The sequence below is a fragment of the Bidens hawaiensis genome, unplaced genomic scaffold (genome assembly GCF_021521415.1).
Source record: "Bidens hawaiensis isolate Kalapana, Puna unplaced genomic scaffold, B.hawaiensis_p1.1 tig00020674_1, whole genome shotgun sequence".
NCBI lineage: Eukaryota > Viridiplantae > Streptophyta > Magnoliopsida > Asterales > Asteraceae > Bidens > Bidens hawaiensis.
Window position 1 is genome coordinate 176,160 of NW_027493173.1, and position 27,349 is coordinate 203,508.

Consider the following 27,349-nt stretch of genomic DNA (forward strand, 5'->3'; position numbering starts at 1 on the left):
GTTATATTTTATTAAAACCGACAAGGCTACATATTGTTTTTCCACAGTTTTATTAAAATCCTTTTATATGTGTATATGAGTAAAGACGTATATAGATGTATATGTATATAAATATATTAAAACCTGTTTAAACCTAAGTATTTAAGATTTATATAAATAAAAATTGGTTATATATATATATTTAAATGATTAAATTAACTTTTTATACATATATATTATAAACATGTATTATTACATAATATATTATATAAAATATATTAGTTAGAATATATTTTATGATTTATATTAAAAGATCCTACAATAAAATTAGTATTAAATCTAAGTAATATGTAATTACCATAATGATAATAACTACTCATCAATTCCCAATTTTCTCTCGATGCGTCCCTTCCTTATGTTTTCGCACTTATTCTTTTATTAGGCTTATCTTCAAAACTTGATATTATTGCATCCGTTTGCTCACTTGATAAGGTGAGTACCACATTCCCCTCTTTTTTCTCGTTTTCTCACGTTTTGGGACATATGCGTAAATTGTATTTCTCATATATGCTTATACAAAAAACGTCAACTATTGTCTTATGTGTTAACAACTTATACCTTACTTGTTTATGTGCTTATTTGCTTTGTATGCTTCCGTATTCTGAGAGGTCCAACATAATCTTAGTCTAGTATGATCATACGCTAGTTGTTATAGTTTTGTGCTTCTCGACATCTCAGTTATACTTACTTATTTGGTTAATTTGTTATACTCATATGAGTTGTTGCAACTATTTATTTTTATTTATACTTTTAAATTGGTGTGTTGCTCACTCAACCTTTTGTTGACAAAACCATTTTATTTTCAACGCATATGCAGGTTATCGTTTGATATTCAAGCTTGTTTGGAAGAAAAACTTAGGATTGCACGCTAGAGAAAATAAACAAGATTATAGACCATGATATATTTGTATTGTTTTATTTATTTGAAATATGGATTTTGTATTTGATTTTTTTGATTATTAAATTAACTTAATAAATATTGTCACATTTATTATTGCATGATAGTAACCTTTGAAAAGCTGTGAGTAATCAATTTGCCCTGGCATTTCCGCCGTAGGTTGGGGTGTGACATTGGTATCAGATCCGAAGGTTTAAGATCGGTCGTTAGAAATTGCCTTAAACACATGTTTAGGATCCCCATACATGCCTATCTGTTTACCTTTATGCGTTCAAATTAAATTGTTTACAGCTTTCTTAGATAATTATTTATTATATATTGTATTGTTTTACACACACACACACAAACTCCGAGGCTATGCCTCAACATTCAAAGAAAACTTTTCAAAAATTAGACTGCTTTTATTTTCGGGAAATTCCTTAAGAAGTCCCACCTGTTGTTTACACTCATTCACCTTAGGGTTAGGTTATGTGGCATGTCCCTATGATAAATGAAAGGGAAGAAAAACTGTGAGTTGGGCACTGGCAAAACGGTTCCAAGAACCAAAGGTAAGATGTTATTCCTTACCTGGGTGATAACCTGACCATAGTACTCAACCCTGTGGACCCGAGTGAGACCCGAAAATGCCATATGACCGACACCCTAAGCTGTCAACCGTGACCACATTAGTGGTTGCACCCCTATAATATTTTTAAACCGAATTCACGGTGGTTCGTGGCTAAACTTGGTTTTCCCGATTATAATGTTCCGTTATTTAAATGGTTAGTTGGCTGAAAAATCCATGGAACCCACGGGCACTCCTACTATCCATTCCTTAACGTGTTTTCGTATTTTTGTTGGAGTAATCAAACGTGGTGGTTCACAAGATACTCCGACTACCCATATTTATATCGATAGTTCGTTATTTAGTTTGGTCGGTTAAAACGCCGTGTAACGCCCATTGGGCCGACAAGCTTCATTACATTGTTAATTCGTTAATTAGTTAGGTCAAACAAATTGCCATTTAACGCTCATGGGCTGTCCAACTCAGTTTTTATTCTTTAATTCGTTGGGCCATTCAAATTGCCATGGAAAGCTCATGGGAGACAAACATCCATAATTTATATTTCGTTAGTTTATTGTAAACTTAATAATCTAAATTTTAAACTGACTTAACTCCTCATGTAGTCACCACACATTAAACTTATTGACTACATCATTTAACAACTATTTACGTAATGTACCCCTCATCTTATAATCTTTTACACATAATCTTTGTGGTGAAAATCCCCTTACTTCTTAAGACAACATTATTATTTCCACATAATTAAACATTTTACTATTCTTATGATTTCCTCAATTTATTCTTCATCTTATAAATCCTCATTTTTGATCCCTCTAGTAAGTGAGAAATCAGTTCACCCCGGCATTTCCGCCGTAGGTTGGGGTGTGACACCTAGCGGGGTTCAAGGAGCATAGCCCCTGGCTGGCTTAAGATGTCAGGTCAGCTTGGAAAAATTTTATTTTCATTAACTGTCTTAACACATTTTCCCTTAGAATTTCCTGATAATATTTTATTGTTAACCTCTCAATCCTTTAAGATATCTTCTATAAACTAATAAGGTTCAAGGGCTATTTTGTAATTAAATCATTCTTTTCTAAGTCCAGGGACTGTTCTGTCCTTTTGTTAAACTTCTAGTTCGTCACCGGGTTCTTAACGAACTGGGTTCATAACGAATGACCCATTCGTTACTTCATAACGAATTGGCTATTATAACGAACCGGTCCTTGTAACGAATTGGACCTTATAACAAACTAGTCCTTGTAACGAATTGGACCTTATAACGAACTGGTCCTTTGACGAATTGAACTTCATAGCGAATGACCCTTCTGTAACGAATTGAACCTTCTAATTCATTATCTCCTTTTAACGAATGATTATAACGAAGTGGGTTAATTCGTTATCTTTTCCTTAACCAATTTGGATATGAAATAAGGCTAGTTCTTTAAGCTTCTGTTAACGAATTAGCTTGACGAATTACCTTTAGTTTGTTAACTCTCCGTTAACGAATTAGGGTTAGGTCAGAGAATGTCAGAACATTTCATGACATCCTCGTATTCGTTTTTCCGGCACCGCCTTTCCGGCGGCGTCATCATCGGAAAACCGGGATCTCGCCGGAAATGCGAGATCTTGCTTATTTCACCACATTTTCCCCGTTTTTCGTCCTGTTCGATCCAGATCTGAGCTAGGGTGACCCCTAAGCTCATCTTAGGTTCGGTTTATACTCGATTCCACCCGGATCTCGTGACTTTAATGGTTTAAAGGTGTCGGCTCGTTGTTTCGTGACTAAATAAAACGGATTCGAGATAACATACTAACATTACCTTGGATTGGGATCGGTTTTCCTTCTTGGTTCGACTACAGAAAAGAGAGAAACTAGAGAGAGCTTAAGTGTGCGTTTTGGGTGGTGTATGGAATATGTATAAATGAATGAATCAAATGGGTAATTAAGGTTTATATAATTATGGATCATGGGCTTAAGCCCATGGTCTTTCCTTCTTTCATTCTCAATTCAAGTCCATAACCCATGTCCATTTAACCCAACACTAGCCCGACTCATAATAATTCATGTTTTCATTTTATTAACCGAAACGAGAAAACAGGATATTACAAGATACGGGGAGAATATATGTTTCTCGACACGTTGTTTTTGACGAGATGTCGTCATGGTGGTCCCGAAATCGAGAAGTGTTACCGGATTCTGAAAAATTGAAAGAGAAGCTTGAAACCAAAGTAACTTTCAATCTTGGAGAAGTGGAATCAGACAACGAGAAATATAGGCCGGACCATGTCGAGAACATCGGGCCAGTCGAAACTAAAGATTCGACGTACTTTGCACCAAGCCGAAGTTCAAACCAAGGCCCATGGAAAACTGGCCGAAGTCCATCGGCCCAAAAACTCGAACCGTCGAGTTCCGAAGCGCATGGATTAAGGCGATCGAGTAGTCAAAGAAAACTAAATCCTCGGTATGCTAATGTGGCAACTTTGGAGAATGAAGAAATTGAACCGGATTCTTTTGACGAGGCAAAAGAAAACCGAAAGTGGATAGTGGCGATGGAAGAAGAAATCAAAGCCTTAGTGACGAACCAAACTTGGGAATTAGTTCCCCGAATTGATAACGTAAACACGGTATCGTGCAAATGGGTGTTCAAAATCAAACAAAAAGCGGACGGATCAGTCGAGTGATACAAGGCACGTCTTGTAGCTCGTGGGTTTTCACAACAACACAGGCTCGATTATGACGAGACGTTTAGACGGGTTTCCAAATTAACCATGGTTCGGGTATTACTTGCAATCATAGCAAGTAAGGAATGGAGCATGTGGCAAATGGATGTGAGTAATGCTTTTCTATATGGAAACCTTGATCATGTAATTTACATGGATCAACCGAAAGGTTTTGAGAACAAAGAGCGCCCAGGTTATGTTTGCAAATTGAAGAAGGCGTTGTACGGCCTAATACAGTCACCAAGGGCATGGTTTGGGAAAATAGGAGAGTTCCTATAACACAATGGTTTCGTGTTTACCATAGCCGATACTAGCCTGTTTGTTCGGTCCGAAGAAGACAAGGTAGCGATTGTCCTAGTGTATGTTGACGACTTGATTATCACGGGAAATTTAATTACCATGATTGATCAGTTAAAAGAAAATTTGTGTACCCGGTTTCACATGAAAGACTTGGAAAGGTTAAGTCATTTTATCGGATTGGAATTAAAGTATGAATCGAATGGGGTTGTGTTACACCAACACAAGTTTTCAGTTGAACTTTTAAGTAGGTTTGCATGGCGAGTTGCAAGCCGGCGATTACTCCAATGGAAACCAATTTATAACTTCGAGCAGAGGAAGGAAAGGAGTTGACGGATACAAATATGTATCGAAAATTGGTGGGAAGTCTTATTTACTTAACACTTAATAGACCGGATATCACGTATGCAGTAGGAGTGTTAAGTCGGTTCATGCAGAATCCTAAGAAACCACATCTTGATGCTGTTAGAAGGTTGTTACGGTATGTTAAAGGAAGACCTAGCTTCGGAGTCATGTTTAAGAGGGAGTCAAGAATCGAATTGGTTGGGTATTGCGATGCTTATTATGCCCGTGACTTGACTACCAGGAGGTCGACAACATGGTATGTGTTTTTGATTGGGTCAGGAGTTGTAACGTGGAGTAGCAAAAGGCAACCAACAGTTTCGTTATCCACAACCGAAGCCGAGTATAGAGCAGCAGCAATGGCTGCTCAAGAGTGTGTGTGGTTGGTACAATTGTTGAAGGACCTAAATCAAAGTGTCAGCCCGAGTGTGAAAATTTATTGTGATAATATATCATCAATAATGCTAGCAGAGAATCCCACGTTTCATGCAAGAACGAAACACATAGAAGTTCACTATCACTTCATTAGAGAAAAGGTACTCACGGGTGAAATCGAGTTGGAGTATGTTGATACAAACGATCAAGAAGCCGATATGTTCACTAAACCCGTTAACTAATGTGAAGATGGTGAAGTTTTGCAATGATCTCGGGATGACGAACGCAAGTGTTGAGAGGGAGTGTTAAACGAGCAACACTTGTGGGCTAAAGGGTGGTTCGGTTTGATCTCAAAGGGGTGGTTTGGAGGAGATAATAACTAAAGAGACTTAAAATAAAACTAAGTCTTTTTAGTATCCATAATGGATAAGTCTTTTTATGGATAAGTCTAGTTAGTAGATAAGTTTCCTTATTTCAATAGGATAAGGATAAGGATTGGTATAAGTTTCAAAGTCTTACTAGATAAGTTTCCTTACTCCTTAAGTATTTGTTTGCCTATATAAGGCTTGTAAGGTTTAGTTAATATAACAAGTGTGTCTTGTATTGAATATAAGTTTGTCTTATATCTTTATTTTCTTATTCTCACATAATAAGAAAACGCTCGTGTGTTTGAGCAAATATTGTTCGATCGTGTATTGGGTCTTTGATTTATTTATTGTTTCACTTGTTTAAAACGTAACAGATGAGTCTTGTTTGTACATCAATTCTGTTTTCCACTTAAACCAAAAATGAGCTTTATCAGCATTTAAAAGAAATCAAGTTGTGCTTTGCCTCTAGCTGACCAGATTATTAAAAAAGGGAGAGTTAAAAGAATGATCAAATGGGTTAAAAAAAGCACACACATTAATTTCATAAACTGTTGTGTTAATAAAAGAGATGATATTAAATTTATTCTTATAATACTATGTTATCAAAATTGTTGCTCAGCTAGCTGTTTATAAAATATAAGTTGAATGGACTTATGCTGAATACACAGAGGATTCTTTGAATTTTAACATAACAACACTCTTTCTTGCACAATTAAATCTCTATATGTTTTATTAAACATATTTCCCGCTAAAGATGTGTGTGTGTGAACTTAGCAAAAGTGTAGATCTTTCTTTGACAATTGGTCAAATAAATTGTTCTTGTGTCCAGTTACCCAACCCAATGAACCTGAGCGGACCAGACTGACCCATCAAACTTGAACCACCTTTAGTGCTAACATAACATTGTTACTTACCTTGCATGTGGCAATGGTGTTACAACTTACAACCACAAACCCGCTGTCAGTAAACCATATATATCTACAGCAGCATTTGCATCACCATCCTCACTCCTCCGCAAAATTGTTATTCGTTATTCAAATGAGGTATTGAAGGAAATGAAACCATACATATCAATTAACAGTAATAAAACATAATTAACAAATGGATACCTTAATAAAGATAATCCATCTTCTATAATGATCATAATGGTTACCAAATTGACCCTTTCAAAGGCATAGACCAAAACTGCCCATTACAAATTCATAGACCAAATGTAAACACCGATCCAAATCCACAAAGAGGTTTTGAGCGGCTGAAAACGGAAGAAAAAAATCGATGGTGGCGCCAGGGAGGGTTTTTTCGAAGCACCTTGATGAAATGAGAGAGACGTAACTTAACTGTAGAAGAGAGTGAGTGTTAATTAGTGGATTTTAGGGTCTAAAAGAATGAGACACGTTTAAAGGCATTACCACGTGTAAGATTCAAAAGGCAATTGAAATGTACAACACTCTATGCGAGTTATACAATCATTTTAAGCATGTTAAAAGGAATAATGAAAAGAGAGTGATTAGAAACTTGCAATTTATAATCTAATCTAACTATACTATTAAACCAAAAGAGTTTAAGTCAACTTGGCCTAATCCTATTGGTTATTTCTTAAAGTTTCCATGTATATCTAGCACTTCTCTAATTTTCATGTGAATAAAATAAATCAAAAATAAATTAAAATTATATAGTATCAATTCTCTTTAATCTCTTTAATGATTAAAATTAATGATTCAAATGCAGTTTATAATTATTAATATCAATTTCTATTATTTATATTATTTCTATTATTCTATATACACAAGTCATAGTTTAACCTAAAAACTCAAGTCAATTATCTCTCTTTCACGCATACATCCTCTTCCACGGATCTCTACCTTCAATTCATTTATCCGGCAAATTCATCGTCCACCATCGATGAAGCTGTTCACCAACAGGACGTTTTATCTACAGCATATCGGCTTACCTATGACTGTCTTCACAATCCATCAACGTTACTACTGGTCAATTAAATCATCAGGTTTTATTTTTTTTATTTTGATTCAACTGAAATTATATTCTTTTTTTTATTTCATACCGGTCAACGTTACTACGGGTTTAATTTTACTAAAATTGGTTTTAATTATAGATTTATGAAATTTGACCCATTGACTAATTAAAAATATAACTATTTGAGTATAAATTGAGATCTTTAATCAATTTGTGTATACTAGGGTATAGCCCGTGTTACACACGGGTGAAAAACATGTAAACAAACATAATAAATTTAAACAACAAATTCATGCAACACAAAAGTTCTTCAAACTTTCGGACCAAAACGTTAACCATTTACATTTTCTAGATATTAAAAGTTAAAAGTTACAATAAGTTAATGTACAACGAACAACCAAAAAACATAAACATGTTCTTTCATATTAAACCACCATCAACTTCTTCAAACATTCTATCAAAAGAAACTCATTTTGCTTCACCACCTGAAAAATATAATAAAACAATAGCATCCAAATTAAATATACCATAATAACATATTTAATAATGAGTAACATTTAAACATTAATAAAGTTGTTTTTATTAATTGTTGTTTTTATTAAAACAAAATAACATATAACAACAAACAAAGTAAAATGACAACATAAAACATCTTTCCATTAAACCAAAAAGATATATCAATAAAAACCTTTTTTGGCCGTCATTTTATAACTAACAAATTTCATACTATTTCAAAACAACCCGTTTTGAATTATTTTCAAAATAGTTACAAAATATAAAAAATTGAAATTAGTCAACTTCAAAAATTATGAAATTGTTTTTGATTTTTGACCAATCTTGCAACAAACTTTTAAATCACTGACATTAATATTTTGTTAAATTTGCAAAACTTAAAAACGTTTTACAATAAATGAATTATCAAATAACTTTGAAAAGATTAAAAAATTTTATGTTGACTTTGAAAATAATTAAAGCTGAAAAAATATGATTAATTAATTTAGAAATAATTACAAAAATGAAAATCAAATCGGTTAATTTGAAAACTTCAAAAAATTATGGAAAGATTTTGAAATGAGTTTAAAATTATGGAGAGTATTAAAACCTTTAAAAATATGTTGAAAGATTGGTCAATTTCCGAATTTAAAAGTAGTTTAAATATGTTAATTAAATTTTGTAGTTTTAAGTTTAAATTTGATCTTCCATGTAAAGATAGAAATAATTTGAAATATCTTGATTCATGGGAATAATAATATTAATAAATTATGAAAAATTTTCATGTTTAATAATATTCACTAAATCATATGTGTCGAATAATATTTATAAATGATGATAAAACGGTTATTTAATTTATGATATATTAAGTATTGATTATTAGAAATTATGCCAATTTAGAAATAACGCGCTTATTATTTTAGTATTAATTAATAATTAATATTCACGTAATTATAAGTAAGATTACATTACAATTATTACAAGTATTTTTAGTTTTGACAATCAGTTTTTTGAATATTAAAATGATAACTTATTCTAGAGACAAAAATTAAAATAAAAAATAAAAATCAAATTTGTTCTAATTTTACTAATACGACTGATTAATTTAGAAATAATTACAAAAATGAAAATCAAATCGGTTAATTTGGAAACTTAAAAAAATTATGAAAAGATTTTGATATGAGTTTAATATTATGGAGAGTATTAAAACCTTTAAAATTTTGTTGAAAGATTGGTCAAATTCCTAATTTAAAAGGAGTTTAAATATATTAATTAAATTGTATTAAAAGCATTAATACAATATATTGAGTTTAACTATACTTATTAGTTGTTTAAACAAATAAGGATAGTCAAACTCAATAAATTATATTAATGGGATACTTAAACCTTGTTGCAAGTAAGGTCGAAAATTTATTTAAGTTATAACTTATTCATTCTGTTTTTTAACAAATAAGGAAAGTCAAAAGATATAAATTTTAATAATGGGATAATTAGGTTATTATTTTGGTCAAACCACAAATTAAGGAATGAGTTTATAAAAATGGAAAAAATTAAAAACATAAAAAAGGGTTGTTCATACGGTTTTTTAAAAAAAATAAGGAATGTCAAACTTTATAAAGTGCCATAATTGGATTCTTAAATGTGTATAAATCTAAAAATGTAAACTAATATGAATGGTAAAAAACGATTTAATATGAATGGTCAAAACGATTTAATATGAATTGTAAAATACTTAAATCGGTCGAAAATTTATTTAAGTTATAACTTATTTATTCGATTTCTTTAACAAATAAGGAAAGTCAAAAAATATAAATTGTAATAATGAGATAATTAAGTTATTATTTCAGTCAAACCACAAATTAAGGAATGAGTTTATAAAAATAGAAAAAATTAAAAACATAAAAAAGGGTTGTTCATTCGGTTTTTTTAAAAAATAAGGAATGTCAAACTCTATAAATTGTATTAATGAGATTCTTCAATGTGTATAAATCAAAAAATGTAAACTAATATAAGATTAGAAATTATAATGAGATTTTAAATTAGACGAAATATTTGTCACTTAATTGAAAGTTGACAAAAACAATAGAGTAATGATTATATTAATATATGTAATTTAATGTATATTATAATCTTATAAATAAGGAATATACATGAATAGTAAAGAAATATAAATCTGTAGGTCCCCCCGGGGCGTCGCCGATCGATACGAGATCCGCACGAGGTCTAGGAGTGCGGAATCCTCCTAGACTCGTTTATGGTGTACAGACGAATAACACAAACACGTACACGATCAAATACACAAACAAATACTAGAACGGGATAAACAAATCTGCAGATTCATATATAAAGTAATCACGTTACATACCGTAACAAAAACAGAAAAACACGACTGACCCGAGGTGAGCTCTACCTCGGGTCGTCTCACACGACACTAGTCTCTTACTCTCTCTCAATAAACAAGCTGCTCAAACACACACCGATTTCTTGATTACTAAAACTAAACAAGACACAACTATATATAGACAAACATTCACGGGCCTGGGCTTCAGTAGGCGAAGTTGTGCTAACTTCGCCTATGGCGAAGTTGTGATAACTTCGCCTAAGGCAGAAGTTGTTACAACTTCGCCGTTGGCGAAGTTGCTCTAACTTCGCCTAAGGCGAAGTTGTGCTAACTTCGCCTGTGGCGTTCCGCTGGTCAGAATTGCATAGCGACGGTCACAAAATGCACCAACAGTCTCCCCTTTGACCGTTGCTCTCAATTCTAACAAACACGAAAGATCATCTGTTACAAAACATGCACCAACAGACTCCCTCTTAACTGATGATCTTCTGTTTGCAGTCAACCAGCCGTGTCAGAAACTGTCCTGTAGCTTCACAAATCTACCAATCACCCAGCGTCTTCCATATCAGATCTCCCCTTCAGTGTAAGCTTCTCCGACTATAACGATTGAGGTCTTTGTAATGCATGCATCCTCGTGCCAATAGATCATCTCAACCAATCACGTGAGTCCATCTGACTTCACCACCACATGAAGTTGGGCTTCCTCCACAACTTCACCAACTCGTCGGCATACGATAAGGTTTAATCTTCAACTACTCAACATCAAGTGATCAATTTCATCACAAAACCATCCTGACAGAATCTAACACACGACCATTAAAAAATCTGAAGCATCTTCAATCACCAGGGATAACGATCAGGAACATAAACACTTTAATTCCCGGTTAAATCCAACTTGTTCCAGAATCTTCACTCTAATAAATAAGCATCACGTTTCAGGATCCAATTCTCGAACGCCTTGAAAATAACATAAAAAATATGCTCTGACCGCAATCCAGTAATGACGAAAAACCTTCAGTTCAATTTGACTTTCTTCGGTTGGTCACCACGAACAACAACAATTTCCTTTCCCACAAACACCCGAATATGTGTCACTATCCAGTTTCAAACAATAACCCATTCACAACCTCAACTCCAAATCAGAGTTGACACGTATTTGTTCACACGTAAGATCAAGAGATAACAAGATCACTCGTTGACGGAACAACATCTTCGGTCTCACAATAATCGCGTACACCTGGCCATAAAGACGAAAACTCCAAACAATTTTTTTTTTTTTTTTTTTTTTTTTTAACTTCACCTGGCTGCTAACTTCACCTGGCCATAACTTCGCCTGGCTGCTAACTTCGCCTGGCCATAACTTCGCCTGGCCATAACTTCGCCTGGCCTGTTCATAACTTCGCCTGGCCTGTTCATAACTTCGCCTGTTCATAACTTCGCCTGGCCTGTTCATAACTTCGCCTGTTCATAACTTCGCCTGGCTATAACTTCGCCGAGAAGTCAACTTCGCCTAAAGTCAACTTCGCCTGTTCATAACTTCGCCAGACCTTATATCTTCGCTGAAACCCTACGAACAGTGACGGCAACTTCGCCTGATGAACAATAACTTCGCCTGAAGAACTGTTCGGCCAGAAACGCACAGAAACGTGCCAGAAACACCAAAACGCAGATCTCGAACCATAGCGTAAGAGCCTAAGGCTCTGATACCACTTGTAGGTTCCTGGACAGATCGTACACGGGATATCGCTAACAACGCAGGTGCGGAATCCCTGCGCAGGTAGTTACGAGTGTAGAGATAGAATCACACGAGCAATAAATCAACCACGTTATATTGATAACCGAACACGTGACTCACGGTCACTGTTACAGACTATGACACGAACACGTTCACAGAACAACTGCAACAAACCCTAAAACGAACTAACTCTCATACTGTTTCAGCGAAACAGTTTTATACACGACAACTTCGCCATTGGCGAAGTTGTCCATAACTTCGCTGATTCAACAAGTTCGCCATAGCGAACTTGTTGACAACTTCGCGTATTACAAAACAATCATAAACAAAACATAATTACATTACAGACTCGATTACAAATGCTAGACTATGAACTACTGACACACATGTACCAACAATATAACCTTCCGGAAAACGATTAATCTCGATCTACATTACCAGAATATAGAAGATGGTGATGATGGAGTTAGTAAGCCGAGAGAGAGAGAGAGAGAGAGAGAGAGAGAGAGAGAGATAAAATGATTATGGTGGAAAAATCTTAAGGTTTAAATAAGTTTTTTGGGTGTGTTGTGAATATGACACGTGGCAGTATAATAGACACTATGAGAATGAAAACATGGTGAGTTGGAGGCCTAGGTGGACAACCTAGTAGAAGGACATGTGGAGGATTTGTATTGATTTAATACATTAGTAAGATTAGGGAAAAAACCAACCATTTGAATAAGGAAAACTTTAATTACGGAAATAAATGACTAACTTATTTTTGCACAACTTATATCAATTACTTAATTATTCAATTGCTTATTAATTATATTATGTTGACTATTTTTATAAATTTCAACCATATGATTAAGGATTTTAATATATCATAATTTATTATAATTTTAGATATACGGTAATTGATAATCAATTTTAGATATACAGAATTAAAAACATTGATGATTAATTATATTAATGTTAATAAATAAATTAGTAACTTGTTTTTCTACATTAATAACTTAATGTTGTAGGTTGAAATATGAAGTAGATTTAAAGATATCAATTTTAATTATTTTGTCTTTATAATCTAATTTAACAAGATTATATTCAAGTATTTCAAAATTTGAAATCCCCTAATGCAACCTACATATTTTCGTCCATAATTTTTACAATGCAAAATCCCTAATTTTATTTTTCTAATTAATTACATTAATACCTTCCTTCTTTATGAAAGTCTCCAAAATTACTTGTGTATAAATAATATGGCTTTCACACAAGAATTATTACACTATCACACCATATTTAGCAAAAAAAACCAATTTGTTTGTTTGTAAGTTTATATTTCTGGTCGTGCTTATATAATTCATTTTGTTTTTTATTTTTTTTGGTTAAAAGTGTTATTGTTCATAAATTAATATCTTGTTTATTTTTAACTTTTCACCAACAGGAAGATGGAGCCAACAAACATCACAATGTTGAATTAATTGGATGTGTTTAACAGTGACTGTGTCCTCAAGGTGCATATTTTGAAACTATGGCATCTCAAAGACAATTCAAAGCCCATAGAAGATTGGTCGATAGAAATGATTTTGCAAGACGAAATGGTATTGTTACAGATTCATTATTTTACTATATTATTCATACAATTTTGTACTAATGTTAATAATAATGTATCAGGGTAACAAAATTCAAGCTTATGTAAGGAAGGTTTGCATCCCTAAGCATGATGTGTGGCTTGGTGAGAATAGGTCGTTGATTGTTATATTGATGTTCCATTTACGCACGCGAATATAAGTTTGGCTAGACGGAAACTTGGGTATAAGCCGACGACGGATTTGGCGACCTGGTTGAAGAAGTTTGTTAAGTGGTATCTTTGGTATTATGGTCATGATCAAGGGAAAACTAAATCTGTACATTCATAGTTTTGATTTGTGTTTTAGTTTTAGGATTTTTTTTTTAATTTTATGAAAGAAGTAAAAGATCTCATGAGCATGATTCTTTGCTTGAAATGAGGATAACTCAAAACAATATTCTCATTTTGTTTTTCTAATTTACATTTGTAAGTTGTGAATAGGGCCGTCTGTAACATCCCGAAATTTCAAAGTGATATTAATTATATTACTTACTAATAGAGGGAAAGTTTACTCGGGTTGTCAGGAAATAAATAATAGAGTAGGAGTTGGTATGAGTCGGGCTAGTGTTGGATTAATGGAGACGGGTTAAATGAGAATGAGCCTTAGGTCCATGGGATTTCAGGGATATAAATATCCCCTAAATCTTCATTTCCTTACTTTCTACACACACACTCCAAAAACACACACACCATCTACACCGCCGCCGGGCCGAGGAGAGGAACGGGCAGATCCGAGAGAGAGAGAGCGATTAGTGTGTTAACAAGTTAAACGAGATCCAAACAAGCTCAAAAAGGTATGATTCTTGATCTTTGAAGTTTAAAGATCCAAGCTTTTTAGTGTATAAGCGACCGAAAATGGTCGGGAAGCGTAGTGGGTGATATTGAACCATAGCAAGGGTGTTAAAATCGCTCAAAATGCTGGACAGAAACCGAACAGCGGCTGATCTGGACAACTTCGCCTGCAACTGGGCAACTTCGCCTTCAAAGCGATGAACTTCGCCTGCAAGCTAAGTTCGCCTGATGAACTTCGCCTGCAAGCTAAGTTCGCCTGATGGCAACTTCGCTGTAAAGTTAAGTTCGCCTAACTGGTAACTTCGCCTGAGGCCAAGTTCGCCTGATGACAACTTCGCCTGAAGCCAAGTTCGCCTGATGGCAACTTCGCTGTAAAGCTAAGTTCGCCTAAGGTTAACTTCGCCTAGAGCTAAGTTCGCCCGAGGGTTAACTTCGCCTAAAGTCAAGTTCGTTTAGAAAATAAATTAAAAATCTAATGAAAAATGTGTTAAGACAGTTAATGAAAAATGTGCTGGCTCGACCCCAACCAGGGGCTCTGCCCCTTGGACCCTGCTAGGGGCTGCCGCCCCTAGGCCCCGCTGCCAGGGGCGCTGCCCCCGGACCCCCGTTCGTTGTGGGTAGTAGTTAAGACTGGAAAGATGATATGAGTAGTGATAGTTGTTTGATACGTGTACTTGTTATACAGTCAGCCGTGCACAGCTGAAGAAAGGGATTACGATTATCGGTGAACGTAACTGTGTTCAGGTGAGTTTCTAGCCCCATTCCTTGTTATGTTTTCGGGGCTGTGTGCATACTCGATGTGTTGTTAATACATTTATCCTAAGTGATAAGTGTATGTCATATGTGATATGTGTGATAGATATGAATGATTGTTTGTCGGTACGCGAACGATCTTCGGATATTGCGCGTACTGTCAGGTTAAAAATAAAGCTACGAATATTATATATCAAAGATGTATGAATATTTCAAATGAATACTTATCGGGGCGTAAACGATCTTCGGATATTGCACGTAACGACAAGGGGTATGGTTGTTAAATGAATGAGGTAAAGAATGCCTAGAGTGTTCTTATGTTATAATGTAAGTATGTGTATATAGGTACACGAATGACATGTGAGTTCTACGTTCGACATAGTAAGTTAGGATGGCAAATCCCTCTAGCTTCTGTCGGACATAGACTCGGCTGGTGATGGCGTAGTTAAGGACTGCGAGCCTTATACGTGAAGTAGATGATATATGTAAACGTAGATAAGGACTGCGAACCTTATGCGTAATGTAGATAGGCGTCAGCATAGGAAAGGACTGTGAACCTTATACGTGCTGTATTTGTAGCATAGGGGAGAACTGCGAACCTCGTACGTGCTATGAATTAGGTTGCAACATAGGGAAGGACTGCGAACCTTGTACGTGTTGTGGATGTATTTTAGCATAGGAAAGGACTGTGAACCTTATACGTGCTGATTTTGTAGCATAGGGGAGGACTGCGAACATCGTACGTGCTATGAATTAGGTTGCAACATAGGGAAGGACTGCGAACCTTGTACGTGTTGTGGATGTATTTCAGCATAGGAAAGGACTGTGAACCTTATACGTGCTGATTTTGTAGCATAGGGGAGGACTGCGAACCTCGTACGTGCTATGAATTAGGTTGCAACATAGGGAAGGACTGCGAACCTTGTACGTGTTGTGGATGTACTATGGTATAGGGAAGGACCGCGATCCTTGTACGTACCATAAATGGTGAACATAGGTAAGGACTGCGAACCTTGTACGTGTTCACGACCTTGAGTACAGGTATAGACGGTGGACTATGAACGTACTCTCGGTTTACTGAGGTTAGTGATTGTAGATATGTATGTATGTATGGTAGCAAGTATGTATGTGGAACAGAAGGGCAACTAGTGAAGTATGGATATGTATCTACGGATATGTATGTATGTGTATGTATTGTATGGCGTTCGATTAACTAGAACTCACTCAGCGTAGCTGACTTTTAGTATGCACGCAGGTGAGCTGATTATAGAGTTTGCATGAGGATGGCACATGGCATGGATTGAACGGCTGGCATCTGATGAAAGAAGAAAAGATTTAATGTTTTGTAACAAATGATTGATGTTTTATATTCCGCGAAAAGTTTTAATGAACTCTGATTTGTAAGAACTGTGTTTATGAGTAAATCCGACGCTAAAGTAAGGCTACCGGGTTCGGGGCCTTACACCGTCCAAACCGCTCGTGGATCGAACTCGCTCGCCCTCGCTCGGAAATTGCTCGAAAACTGCTTGCTCGTTTTTTCGCTCGATTGTATACGAGCCGCTCTGCTCGGTTCGGTTCGTAAACGAGCCAAGCAACGAGCAATGGTTCGCTCGGTTCGGTTTGGCTCGAATATTTTTAGTTTGTTTTATATATATATCATTATATATACACTTAGAATTATATATGTACAAACATATATTTAATTTTATAAGTAATTTTAAAATATTAAATTATATTTAATCTAATTATATATACTTGAAATATAAAAAAAATAAAAAATAATAGTACAACACAGCAGTTGTATATACTTGAAGTATCAAACCCTAAAGTACCAAATTTCACTATGACCACGCCGTCACATTCAAACAGCATGTTCCACTTCAACAATTTCATGCTTCCAATTAACCAAATCTCTAAAATCAAACCAACACCATCACAACATCAGTCTATCACCGTCTATCCACGTCGTCGGCTCCACTCCTCTCTATTCACGTCGCACGTCACTTGATCGGAGAACCATAGTTGCTCGCCAGAATCGCTCGTTAATGGCTAACAACAAGCTTCTCTCCATCCTAAAGTTTAGTTGTATCATATTCTTCATTCCAATCTGAGCGAAAATCGGTTTCAATTCGATCGGAGTTCGAGCAACGTTTTCCTGCTTGTTTACTTAAATTCGAACCGATCAGAGCCGCTCGGTTTCAACTCGAGCCGAGTTCGAACATAAGCTTGCTCGGTTCGTGAATAGCCCTAGTTGTGAACACAAGTTCCCCTTGATTAATATTATACATTTAATTTTATTGTGTTTTTATATGACAAATCTACACATTCATAGTTTTGATTTATTTTTTTAATTTTAGGAATTTTTTGGATAAGAAAAGAAGGAAAAGATCTCATAAGCATAATTCTTTGCTTAAAATCAAGATGGAAAATATTCTCATCTTTTCTAATTTACCTTTTTAGATTTATACACATTTAATATGGTATTATAGAAACCGATTATTACTCATCTATACTTAGTTTACAAAAATTTAGTATTATATCTTAGTCTGAAAATGTACAATTTAAAATATATATTTATCTTAGTCTAAGAATCCCATTATTACAATTATATAGTTTGACTTTCCTTATTTGTTAAAAAAACCAAATTTGAATAACGTAAATAACTTAAATTAAAACTAAATCCATTTTAATGGAATATTTGTAACGGAAAACATTACAATGTTTTTTTTTGCATTCATATTATTTACTTTACATATATTGTTCACAACATTATTATTCAATATTAATATAGATTTTTTTGCATTATTATTCGTTTAAGTTTTTATTCAATATTAATATAGACTCTTTTATTCAATATTAATATAGACTGTCAACATATTAATGTTGACCAAGTCTCTATAATTTCTATAAATATAAATTAAAGTTTTCCAAAATACATAATGATATTTTCAAAAACTTTCTATAATACACATCACTCATATTCAATACCATTAAATGTTAATCAATAGTATTTATCAAAATACGCTTCCAAATTAATGACACTTTAAATTTTAAAATAAAGGTGTATTATTTTTGTAAAACTATCTAACGATATAAATTTAATATATAATAAACAAGTTAATTATTTATTATATATTAACTTTATACATAATTCATAATTAAACATTTTCTTAAATTTAATTTTATGTAAGAGATTTTAAATAAATGACTTCTGACATTTCCATAATTCACAAATTAGATTCCTTTATTAATGTTACGTAATATTGTTTCAAAAATAACTCACACGGTTTTAAACTATATGAAATAACATCAGTTTGGGAATGCTATGTTTGAAAGGAATACTTACTCCTCTTGATATACAACGATTTTGAAAGAGCAACGTGTTTTAATATTGATAAGTTTGCTAATGATATATTGTTTGTGGAGTGTTTGGAACGGAGGTTTAACAACGAAGTGGTATTAGTAATATTATAAATGTTATCATATTATTTGTTTTATAGATTAAAATACTTGCTTATTTTTTTGTTATTTGAATGGTTGAAATGTCCGAATTAAACTAGATTAGCAATGGTGATATCTAATCCTAAGACAACGTCAATGCAATATTGGAAACTTTTATTTTGTATGTTTAATATATGTGATATGGGACTGTTACTTTTGTATTTTTAACTTCTCTTTTGTTATGAAGGAGAGGATATCCTTTGGTAAGAATAGTGCTACTCATATTATAATTGTTGAGGCACACTTTGTTAACAAATCTAAAGGGGAACATCGAGGATGTTTATGACAGTGTTGACGGTGCAGTTTCAAAATTTTTTACTAAGTCTAAGACAAAATATGTTATAGGTGATGTTGGGATCGGAAATAAAATCTTATGAATCATTTTATATGTTATTATTATAACATATATGTTTATTTAAACTTTTGTAATTGTTTGTAACATATGAATCCATTTTGTTTATAACATATTAATTATATTAGAGTTGTACTTTTAATTTTAAATGATGCAATTACCGTTTAACTAATTGATGTGTGCTGCGTGTGGTAGTAACGGATGGAATTATTTTCTTTTACACAAGATCGTGTTTTAAATTTATAAAAGTGATTTCTACAAAGACTAAACACACACAAAATAGACAAGTGTACCTATCGTATATGTAGAATAGTTTTGGTAAGAACCAAGTATCTATCCGTGTACACAAATGTTTCTAATGATAAACCGATGTTTTACTCCAATCGGAGGTTCTAAACGAGTATTTTAATTACGTGAAGGTTACCATCTAAGATCAAGAATCCACTCCATTTTAACATTGATAATTAATATTCAAACATGTGGTAAACTTGCCGTAGCAATATATGATAGATTGCTCCTTAAGCCTTAAGTGGGCATCTTTGGCACTAGGGAGGTAACATGCGCATTTTAAAGTCGACCATTTCCTAATGTCATGCCACCTACAAAATTTCAATTTAAGTTGGCAAGTAGATTCGTAAAGTAGAAATATTAGGATTGACTTCGATTTCTCAAATACCAATTCTAACAACTTCGGGTTGTTGTAGTTTAGTCACACAACCTCCCCTTGGTTGATTTAAGTAGGTTATACTTACACATTCCATTAACATATGATTTTTTTAACTAGCATGATATCCTAAGCAAAGCCATTTTCGGATTACCAAGACATAAAGAAATACATCATAACTTATATCTCATCATTTCTAAGTACAATATAAGGATCCATGTTTCGATAATGTAAAGTATTTCTATCTTTCAAGAACATGAATCGATCATGAACGATTGCCAATAGAACTGACAACCACCAACTTTGAAGTAGTGATTTAAGATGGTGAAACATTTCTCATCAAAAGATAATTGTAAGATAACCATGCACTTTACTAGACTACACCACATGTTTTAAATAATCATCAAGTAAAACAAAGCTTCTTCATAGATTTTAGATGGTAAAAGGAGTTTAGCTCATAATGAGCATGATGATAAACATTAAGATGAATGATGATAACAAATACATGATTAAACTTGGAACAATCTAACTGATGTGTAAAAATGTATAATATAAATAAAGAACGAATCACAATTAAGCTTTAAATTAATAAAAACGAAAATCCTATAGAAACCACACAAAACCGGCAAGTGTACCGATCATAAATAGTATAGCATCAAGGAAGTCCGGATGTCGAACTCAAAGACACGTGAAAACGTTTATGATTAAGAAAACTCTAACCAAGACTTACCAAAATAATATTTAATTAATTTTTAAGATTTTATTTAACTACTTAAATTAATTTAACTAAACGAAAACGTTTGACAAAACACTTTTAGAAAACTTTGATTTAAATTCAATATGTAAAAACGTCTACCTAGGAATGAATCATATTGACAGAAATAACAAGACAACGGATTGAAAATATTCAAGACACCGGTTATAAAAGATGACACAACCAAAACTTGTTTAAGAAAGTCAAATTACCTCTCAGTCTCTCTAACAAACTTTGACTTATTTTAGTTGATTTTTAAAGAACAAACCGGAAAAACAATTATTAACGTGTTCAAATATCGACTCTCCTCTCGGTCTCCTCGACACACTATCCTAATGGAGACGAATACTACGCAACCAAGGATAGAGGAACAATTTAACTTAACCCAAATTAAACCAACTAATTGCACATAAACACTCAAACTTGACAAGACAAAAACCCGCTCTCGCGCGGTCTTAATTCTAACAAGTAAAAGCAATGAGACAATATTACTTCTTATCACCTATCGGTATCAAAGAAGGTGTATTTTAACTGATTTTAGATGATATATTACCCACTTATCCCTACGGTTGTACTTCCCGCAAATAAACCCAAAACACCAAGTAACGAGTTTAACAAGCAATTAACTAATGCAAGAGGATTATAAGTAATAACAAATAAAACACAGCCATCACACACAATCTAATTCATGGTTTAGTTAAACTTTACATCAATAATTTAAGTCTTGAACGTTAACAATCCATTAAACAAGTTAAAACCACTCAACAATCATCTATCCTAGGTAGAACAAACAAGTTTAGCTACTCATTAATTTTGGACAGCCATGCATACTTAAGAAAAACATCATAAACATCATCATAAACATTATAAAACTCATTCAAGATCCAAACTCAATCAATAACAAGACAAACTATCAATCAATTGCAAAACAATTCAAACCAAAAGACCAAATCAATAAAGTTAGGGTTCTTAAACAATAATTAAAGTTTAAAGATGTATACTCAAGGTTTATGACTGAGATTTATGATTGTTTGAAGCCCCTAGCTGCTGCCCAAGATCACCTCTTCCTTCTCCAGCCGTCACAAGATCAACAGCCGCCGCTAGCTTCTCTTTTTTCTTTCTTTTTCCGGCTGCTGCCCCTTTGCGATCGGAACTCTAGGGTTTTGAGTTAAGGTTTTTTTAATTTCGGGATTAAGGCTTGTATCTTGGCTGGTAACTCTTGATATTAATTAAATATAATAATATAAAAGGCTTTTAAGATGTGGGCTTGGGTCGGGCCTTGACTTATAAGTTTGAAACTTGAACAATTAAGCCCCTTGAATCTTCCAATTTGCCTCTTTTTTCCACTAAACTTCACAACCTATAAGTAAACAATTATATTTGTAAAATCAAACATAAACAAACCATAAAACTTAATAATTATACTAAAAAGCAATTAAAACATGATAAAAATGATACGGAAAGTAAGTGTGTTTCACTACACATCACTAACCAAATGTAGATGAATCTTCCTTCTTAATGATGATGATGATGAAGGATGATGATGATGATGGTTGATGGTGATGACCTCCAAGCCCTCAAACTCTTCACTAAATCTTCTATGTGAGTGTTAGTGTGTGTTTTTATAAGAGAAAACCGGATAGAATTCTTTTCAAGGCACACTTCTCAAATGACACAAGAGCCTCTATTTATAGGCTGTCTGGAGATAGAAGCATGGCCCCGTGCTTTATTAAGCACGACCACGTGTCTACGTGTCCCAGTTGCATGTTGTCAGATCGTACATGATGACTCACCACGGCCCCGTTCTTCTTGAGGCATGGCCCCGTGCTTTTTAGTGACACGTTCTAATTATTTTTTTCGTTTCTGAAAGGTAACCACGGCCCCGTGCTTCCTGAGGCACGGCCCTGTGCTTTTTAGTGACATGTGCTAATTCTTTTTGTCGTTTCTGAAAGGTGACCATGGCCCCGTGTCCATTGAAGCACGGCCCCGTGTCTAGCTGTCCACTACTTTGTCTTTTCTTGTAGATTTTTGTCTTTTCTGATAGGTAAGCACGACCCTGTGCTTCAGAAGCACGGACCCGTGCTTTCAGAAGTACCGCCCCGTGTTTCCAGAAGCACAACCCCATGCTTTCAGAAGCACAGCCCCATGTTTTGGTGTTTTCTTGGGTTTTCTTTGGTTTTTCTTCGGTTTTTCATTCGTTTATTTGTTTGAGGATTGGATTCACCTGAAAATACATTTTAACATGAAAAGTACTTATTTTAACTATATTATATGATAGAAGTTGCAGTTTTTAGAGATTATTTGATGCTAAAAAGATGTATATTTTTATATACATCAAACATCCCCACACTTGAACGTTGCTTGTCCTCAAGCAAGCTAGTTATAAATATTCCCTAAAAATATCAAGTTAGGACCATAGCTTAAACATCTCCAAAAGAGTTCCAAGAAAATGGGAACACAATATCCAACCGTAAATCATATGAATATATGTAGTGATATATAAAAAGGTGATTTTTTTTATGAGCTTCTGTTTATGCAAAACGTCACGTTCTCACAATGTTCACTCACACTCGGTTTTATATCTGATCATACCTGTGATGTATGTATGTGAACACTCTTATCCAAAATGTAACCTGTGATAAATAGGCTTGTAACAAATTCAAATCTCCACCTTTGTGAAGGGTTACATAGATCAGTAGGTAATTGGGTTGGTTTTGTGTGAGTAGGGATCTTGTTATTTTGTGGTTGTTCAAGGGCTTAGGTTATTGATGATGGTAAATACAACTTCTGCTGATTCTCGGGAGTCTTAAGAGGTCTTCAACGGTTAGCTCCTTTCTCCCGATTGCTAAACTTTTTTTTTTAAAACAAACCTAGTGACTCTTTTAAGGTCAGATCGTCAAGACCAGTTTTATCAAGGACGTGGATCAGTTCTTCCTCAATCCTGCTCTGAACATAGCTCCCAACTCTAATGGATCGTTCGGCTTTGAGCCTAATAGCCCCCACCCTCATTAGTTCAGTATATTCATGTGAGACTGAGTTTGACTTTTTCTACATCTTCCTTCGTGGGACCAGTTTCCACAGCCTAAGCATCGTTCATATTGATGACCGTCGTTTGAGTCAATCAAAAACCTAATTAAACTAAATAGTTAGAGCAAGTATGGTATCATATCACAAGGAGTATGTGGTCAATGAAATTCGTGTACAGATTTAATATTATGAAGTAGTTAGTGTTTAGTGCTGATCACACAAGCAATTTAAATTGAATTTAGAGAACTAAGCAACCAACAAGTAAACGAGTATTAAGCAGTTAACAAAGCAAATCTCACCCGGGAATTCAAGTAAGCAACCAACATTTATCTCATGCAACCTAACAGATTAATTATTAACGATTAACTAAAAACTGATCAATCAGACAAAACCTTAGACATCAACAATTACTTTACACACGGCACTGGTTATCAAACAGTCCTTTCCAGTGTGACTCAGTTAAGGGCAATTGTATGTTTTATCGTATTCAATCAAACCAAACAGTTATACGATTCATTATCTAGTAACTGGTAACAGATCGTTCAGACTAACGTAAACCTAAACCGACCGAACACACAGAAATACCAAACATCAATAATCATATATCAATCATCAATAATTATACACAAGTGTTCTTAATCACATGAAAAAAAAACTGTAAAGATTACAAACTATACATCCTGGGTGCGATTCTAGGATCATCAAATATTTGATACGGAGGATATGGATCATGCGGAAGGTCTTGGCACAAGCTATGATGGTCAAAATCGCCTCTATGGACTGCTGGAATCGCCTTTGCTTCGTCAAAACCGAGTTAGGGTTGTTTTGAATGAAAAATATTATTTAACCCTAAATTTCCTGTCTGCACCCCCCATCGCGATACGCGATGGGGTCTTCATACGCGATGGACCAGAAAGTCAACATGTAAATTTTAACTCATCGCGGTACGCGATGGGCCTTCAGCCAAGCCCATCGCGTATCGCGATGGGACTTGATACCAGCAAAAATCATAATATGTCTCGTTTCGCGTGCTGGACATCCCGGGTCTTCATTCTGTGTCACAACAGGTCCAAATTGAGCACTTTAACACCTGTGACCTGATATCCAATAATACACGTATGAAGTATCGATAGTTCTAGAATAAACAGTTTAAACTAAACAGTAAACGAACTAAAACATATACAAATTAACCGACCATCACATCCCCACACTTTTCTTTTGCTTGCCTTCAAGCAAAACTCTAAAGCAAACATCAACCTCCATCATAGGCATGTAGATTATCGCCATGAATACTAGTAAGGTTAAGATCATACCCAGTTTCCCAGACTGACACTGTTTTTAGATTGACGTCTCACAAATACGGTTAAATGGTATGATAAAAACAATAGAGCCTCCCAGAAAAGTGTACATTGTTTTCGGTTAAGGCGCACATGCTCATACCCCTCGTAATATAACATATCTCCTCTCGGTTTAATATATGGACTAGCAAAAGATGTGCCAGTATCACTATGCTCTTAGTATCACTCATAAGCAAATATTCATCCATAAAGCTGCTTTGACACAAATGCAAATCAAGAGGTCTTAAAAGGGTTGTAACCGGGCCAGGTGTAAGGGTATGGAAGGGAAATATTTAAGTAGCTCAAACGATCCGACCCGGCTTATTACAAAACATCTAAATAAACGAAATTACTATACAAACTAACTGACTTATAAAACCTCTAAATAAGCAAACTAACATAAATGCTGATTTATTTTTTTTACATAAACGAACTACTGAGTACATAACTGAATATACACAGACATATTTTTGGCTTTTTCCTCAAATGTTTTTTAAGAATAATAACGTGATGCTTAATACTGGAACAAATACAAATACAAAATCAAAAACAAATACAATTACAGATAAACCTAGTAAGCCGGATCGTCTCGTAACATAATGTCGGGGTTAAACAAATGAAAAATAAGTCCAAGAAAGGTTTTCTAAGGGACCCAACCCCCCGCCCCTCACATTAACCATCCTCATATGTATAATGTACGAGGCCCCAACCCCCCAGTACCCACACTCACGCTCATCCAGACGAGGCTTAACCTAATTGCCTCTATCACTTTTTCATTTTGCCAACTACGATCCCGTAATCCATGAACATCAATGAAAGAACTCAAATGACATGTGTATACTATATATTATATGTGTATTATATATATTTGGGTCAACTCACACACGTATCGGAGGAATAGGGTTGACTATATAAACATGTGTACCCGTCCCAATGACTCGTTATCCCCGCCTAAACGACCCCATTTTCAACTTCTCGTTATAAAAACATTTGAGTAAGACTAATGAGAAGCTGAAAAACCAACCATGACCAGAAACCTATGACTTGGCATTAATGGCAATAATTAACAATTAACAACTTTGGTTTTTGAACACTCTTCGAGGTACTATAGGGCTAAAATTTTTCAAATTTCCCCCATCCCCACACTTGAGGTTCACATTGTCCTAAATGTAAGAATACTTAAACATTGTCCTCAAAGTTAAAATAGATAAAACGATTAATGAAATTTGAGGGATGGGGTTGAAATTGACTTTTTGACTACTAAGCAATTTTAAAAATCGGGGCTCAAATGTGGCGGTTCAACTAACACTTATACAATTACACTTTTAACATTTAAAGTAATAAAAACAAAATAAATTCTGAAACTGAAATCACCTGACATCAACGGGACTGGAGAAGGACCAGTCGGTTCGTGAACTCTCAAAAACACTCGTGTACACTCGTCTCATCCAATTACCAAACTGACAATCGAACCTGCAAAATCTCGAGATGTGTAGAAGAAAGCTTCTCACAAGTGTAAGACATAGGTCTTTTAAGAGTTATGAAAATAAGTTGTATGTTATGTTTATTAAAACAATTACCGAGCCAAATTAAGTCATTTTATAAGAAATTCTGTTAAATTATTTAAAAACATTAAAAGACCTAACTCGCTTTCGTAGGAATCACGATTGCATTTAGCGTATCAACAAGCCCTGTAAACCTCCCGGTAGCCCGGGAGGACGAGTGGGGTCTCGTGAGGGTTTATAGCGAACTACACCCACAAAGTTCTTTTACAACAAAATATAAAAATAAATCAAACTCAGCAGCAATTAAAAGATATATAAACATATACGCCCAACCAGTTTCCCATACATGATTCCCCAAAATATAATATAAGACAGACCATGATACTAATAAAAACAAAATAAAGTGAAATAGGTAACCAAAAAGCTACTGTGCGATCATCAGCTGCCTCGTCCTGCGGATCCACTGGCTGCTCCACGGTAATGATCAATGACTGTGGGAGCGGTACCTGTGAAGCAACAAATAACAAACGAAAATACTCATCATACCGGGCCCACTGTTCCCTCTGCTCCTGTTGTATCTCCAACTGCCGCTGATATATCATAGCCAATGTGACGGGCTGTTGCGGCTGGCGTGACTGTGAAGATGATGATGCTGATGCCTGTCTCAGCGGATGCTGTTGCTGAGGCCGCTCAATGGGCGGGATCCGAATGTGCTAACGATGAGTCGGAATCCCCTGCTGCATGACCACGTCAGCTGTAGTACCCTCTGGTGGTGGTACCTGTGGTCCCTGTCGGACCGGGATGAGCACCGGTGGATCGTCATAAGTACAGATCCCTATCCTCTGAGTATCTGCCAACGCAAACGGCTCTGTAACCGGGCCCCGAGTGAAGTACCCTACCGGATATCTATCAAATACGCCCAATCT

The 27,349-nt window shown here is 34.7% G+C and overlaps 1 pseudogene; it reads left to right on the forward strand.

The window, feature by feature from the left end:
• Nucleotides 1-4,843: 4,843 nt before the first annotated feature.
• LOC143561399 (secreted RxLR effector protein 161 pseudogene) lies at nt 4,844-5,458 on the forward strand (annotated as a pseudogene).
• Nucleotides 5,459-27,349: the final 21,891 nt, after the last annotated feature.